This window comes from Myotis davidii, unplaced genomic scaffold (genome assembly GCF_000327345.1).
Source record: "Myotis davidii unplaced genomic scaffold, ASM32734v1 scaffold524, whole genome shotgun sequence".
Taxonomy (NCBI): Eukaryota; Metazoa; Chordata; class Mammalia; order Chiroptera; family Vespertilionidae; genus Myotis; species Myotis davidii.
Genome location: NW_006299263.1, coordinates 483,326 through 488,557, shown reverse-complemented (window position 1 = coordinate 488,557; position 5,232 = coordinate 483,326).

Below are 5,232 nucleotides of genomic sequence, written 5' to 3'. Positions count from 1 at the left end.
GTCTCCTCATTCACCCCCAACCCCAGGGAGTGGGCCTAAGCCAGCAGGTGGTCATCCCCCGAGGGGTCCCAGACTGCGAGAGGGCACAGGCTGGGCTGAGGGACCCCGTCCCCCCTAGTGCACAAATTTTTGTGCACCGGGCCTCTAGTCCTATATAATAAAAGCCTAATATGCAAATCGACCAAACAGGGGAACGACGGACGTGTGGGATGGCGAGCAGGCGGTGCCAGGCCAGCCAAGGCAGGTGCCAGCTGGCAGAGGGCGGGGACAGCGACAGGCGGTGCCGGAGCTGCCCTCTGGTGGTCAGTGTGCTCCCATAGGGGGAGCACTGTTCAGCCACAAGCCAAGCTTAAGGCTGGTGCACAGTGGCAGTGGTGGGAGCCTATCCTGCCTCCACAGCAGCCCTAAGGATGTCCAACTGTGGCTTAGGCCTGCTCCCTGCAGGGATAGGGCCTAAGCCACAGTCAGACATCCCCCGAGGGCTCCCAGACTGTGAGAGGGCGCAGGCCGAGCTGAGGGACGCCCCCCCCCGCCCGAGTGCACAAATTTTCGTGCACTGCGTCTCTAGTCTTAATATAATAAGATCGTAGTTTATGATTATTAAAATAAATAAAAAGTTGAATACAGTGAGACAAAAATAATAATAGTAAAAATATTTAAAAATTGCCTGGCCAATGTTGCTCAGTGGTTGAGCATCAACCCATGAACCAAGAGTTGATTCCCAGTCAGGGCACATGCCTGGGTTGCAGGCTCAATCTCCAGTAAAGGGTATGTAGGAGGCAGCTGATCGATGATCCTCTCTCATCAATATTTCTATCTATCTCTCTCCCTTTCTCTGTCTCTAAAAAAATCAATATAAACATGTTTTTAAAAAATTTACCTGCCGCCGAAACCAGTTTGGCTCAGTGTATAGAGCGTCGGCTTGCGGACTGAAAGGTCCCAGGTTCGATTCCGGTCAAGGGCATGTACCTGGGTTGCGGGCACATCCCCAGTAGGAGATGTGTAGGAGGCAGCTGATCGATGTTTCTCTCTCATCGATGTTTCTATCTCTCTATCTCTCTCCCTTCCTCTCTGTAAAAAATCAATAAAATATATTTTAAAAAAAAAATTTACCTGCCCCTCCAAGTCAGAGATTCTCTCATTTTAATGTGTAGCAATTTCATGGATTGCCCCCACAGGTCTAAGAAATCTGAATTTCTGTAGAATGACATACATGTGTGGGTGGCAAAAGTCATTTTTTCCAAAGGTAGAGTCATCCATAGAAAAGCCCTAAGTTGAAGTTCTATACATGCAGGCCACAGAGAAGATTCTGGCCCCAAAGAGATACTATCAAAATACAGCAACCCATTAAACAGTTGTTTTGGCATTCTTGATATTTTTTACTAAAAGGAAGCTGCAGGCCTTGCGGTGTGACTCAGTGGTTGAGCGTCAACCCATGAACCAGTAGGTAATGGTTCGCTCCCAGTCAAGGCACATGCCCAAGTTGAGGGGGCATGCATGAAGCAGACGAACTATGATTCTCTCTCATCATTGAATTTTGTCTTTCCCTCTCCCTCTCCCATCCTCTCTCTGAAATCATTAAAAACATATTTCTAAGAAAGGAATCTGCAGAATTTCAGCTTAATAAAGGGACCTGCTGGGTTAAAAGAACTGGAGTGAACAGCTTCAGGGGCCAGAGAACAGCAAAAAGTGAGTGATATGGCAAGAATTTATTCATGCTATACCTATGGGAAACAAGCACATTCACTTTTCCATAGAGCAATACAAGATATTTAAAAAACTAATTTCTGATTAAGTTACTTGATTATTTTTCCATCAGAAAACAAAACCAACTAGATACATTTAAACCTACATTTTAATTTTTATGAATGTATAAAACTGGGAATCTGATATTCCCAATTACTAGTTTCCTTTCGATGATAAAAAGTAAAAACCCTTAAAATAAGTTGAGTATTTGTCCTAAAGGACAGCCATAAAGGGGAAGGTGATACAATCTTAGAAAGCTGTCTTCCCAAGCTGGCTGCAAAGCGGACCAAAAGAACACGAGGTGGCAACTGTGAAGAGGAAAGCAGGCTGAATCCCCAGAAGAAACAATGACAAAAGTGGGCCCTGAGGGCTTGTCAAGAAGGTCCTGAAACAAAAGATTATGTTCAGCAATTCGATTCCAATTTACACTCTCAGTACAGAGAGTGATCCCTTTCATCATTCTCAGTTTAGATTTAATTTTCTTGACATCCCTTAAATGTAGACAACATTTTGCATTTCCAATTCAGAAAGGCCATCAAAAGATTGCCTCACACACAGTGGCTCTACAGCAGAAACAGGAGGAATATTCTTTGTCTTCTTTCAGAGGAGTTTTCTAAGAATGCATTGCAAGAATTAACAATGACTACCTCTGAGTTTCTTCTCTCAAGGACATTGTCTTGTTAAAGAGACAAAATATACTCTTAGAGCATACTCACTGCTCTAAGTGCTACAGTCCTTTTCCTAAAACCCATGTGACCCATGTGGTCTTTGGCCTTTTGTTTTCCACGTCCTATTCTTTAAAAAATAAATTCATTCTCAAAATTTGCCTCCTTGTTGCTAAAAGTTTATATAACTTCATATTTAACTCACAGAGCTTACATCCCTATTAATCTTAGGATATCTCTTTTCTGATCTTTCTCACTTTATCTAATTTTTAATGTTCATTGTGTCATCTACTGATAAAACAAATAGACTAATCTTCCAACATACTGAGTGATAGAGCTTTAAAAAAAAGGGGGTGGGGGACAAATAGATCTAGGTTCAAAATTAAAATCCAGCCCATTTTACAAATTACAAATTATTTTAAGATTAAAGAAAAGCAGAATATCTTTTAAAACCAACCTGAAAACAAAAGTGGAAAGTTAAAAGACAAATTTTAGACTAAAAAAAAAAAATCAGGCTGAAATTCTGACCCAGCTTTGCTTCCCTGTTGAGTAAAATCTGTTCATCAGAAAATTCTCTAATATCAAGTCCCTGACTTTCCCCTTAGCAAGGTTATATGGTTTATATGCTTTGACTATAAAATTATTTCAGTAATATAAAATTTAGGGACCAGTATTTGTTCTTTAAAGCCCACTTGCCAAATAATATTCATCTAAAACTTCATTTGCAACACACTCCTTGGATCCATCCAAACTGTCAATACTTTTCAACATAATGAATTGGAAAGCAGAGAGAGAAGTAACTTTGACATACAGTCCGTAAAACCCCATCCCTGGCCAGTGACGAGTTCTTACTTTTCAAACATTTACTCCTGGCCCTATGGAAGAGTCACTATTAAAAGCCTTCATTTCCTCAAACCCTGCCGCATATCTTTTCAAAAATCTATATTGAATAATTTCTCCAGTATGTATTTTCCAAACCATTCTTTTTATTTGTGTTATTACTCTTTTTGTGGGCAGTTTCAGCTTTAAGTAACTACAATTCTACAGTTTTAGGGATTAAAAAAAAAACAAAACAAACTTGAGGCCAACACCACTCTCCCCTGACAGGTGATAGGAGCTGTTTCCTGCCACCTGTCTCATAAAGAAAAGAAAATCAACAGCATTCTAACATCAACAAACTAATATGCTCACAATAAGTTTTGAATATAATATCGTATGGCTTTACTAACAAACTAATACAAAATTTAAGTTGCTTAGAGAGATTTTTTTCCTGTCAAGAGAGAAACAGAATTTATTGTGAGTTAAAAACTCGTCTCTCCTTCCCCAATGATAAAGCTTTCACACTGTACTAAACAAAAAAAAAAGAATGTGAACTTTACTATTAAATTTCTTCCCTACTTCAAATATTTCAATCATGGAACTCCCCCTGTCCCCTCCCAAAAAAATCCACCTAAACGTTCAAAGCACAAAATAAAGCTCAAGGGAATATAGTAGCTAAGATGAGGAAAGGAGTCTATAGTCCTTTCTTTTTCTATTAATGGGGCAGTGTTATAGATTTAGGAGGGAGAATATTAGTAGTGAATGAGAAAGAACAGGAGGAGGACAGAGAAGGTAGGATGGGAGGCCTTATGAAATGCTTGTTTTCAAGATAGTTTCTAAGTGTTTCATGGGTGAAGGAGGCACCTGTTATTGCACTAAATAAAAGGCAACGTGGTAGAGAGAAGCACTGCATAGTCGTTATATTTTATCTTCCGCTCTGGCCTTCCAAGCCCGCCCAGTTAAGCTTTTACACCTCTTTCCTCCTCTCCACCTTTACATTGTGGTTTGGTAGGTCAAGTAAAAACAATTTTTTTTTTCGAGAGCAGTGGTTCTCAACCTTCCTAATGCCGCGACCCTTTAATACAGTTCCTCATGTTGTGGTGATCCCCAACCATAAAATTATTTTCTACTTCATAACTGTAATTGTGCTACTGTTATAAATCGTAATGTAAATATCTGATATGCCCTGTGTTTTCCGATGGTCGCGACCCACAGGTTGAGAACCGCTGTTCGGGGGGGGGGGGAGAGGTAGTATTGATTTGCTGAAAAGTACAGACGGAAAGCATTATCTTGAGGAGTAAGTGCTTCTTCCGAGAACTACGGGTTTATTCCTCAGGCGGCCACACACCACTCAAGGCTAAAAGAAGGCTGCAGCGGGAGGGAGCACCCCCGTGTCAGGCAGGTCTTTGTTTCCTTGCTCCTGGTTCCACGGGCTTTGCAAAAGGGCTCAATTCCCACACACGAACACGGCAGGTCTACCCAAACTTTTACAAAACGAGGTTTTGTTTGGATACTTTCCTGTGGCAGACGTTCACAGAACTGCCATTCTGCTCTGCTGCTGCTGCTGCATCTGCCCCAATTCAGCAGGGAACCGAAATTCAAATTCCCATTTGTGCCGGCGAGACGCTGGACCCCTCCATAGGGAGGATGCATGTCCACTCCCAGTCCACCCCACGGCTACATGAACGGCATGTGCTTTTGTTAGGGGGGTAAGCGGGGGGGGGGGGCTCTTTTTCTCACAGAGGCGGCACCTCATCCAAGACTCCCGACACCGAAGCCTCTCAGAAGATGTTAAAATGATGATTTTAAACAGTGTCACCGCGCCTTTATTTCGGAGGCCGCCTGCTAATTACCCAGGAGTACTCATGCCATGGGAAACACAGGGCATAAAAGGGTGCAGCTGGGGCGGGGGGTGGCATCTGGAAGGGAGAGCGACTTGGGCTCCCTGACGGGATGGAGGGGACAACTTTTAGGGCTGGGAAACAAGAGGTCGGCCGAATGC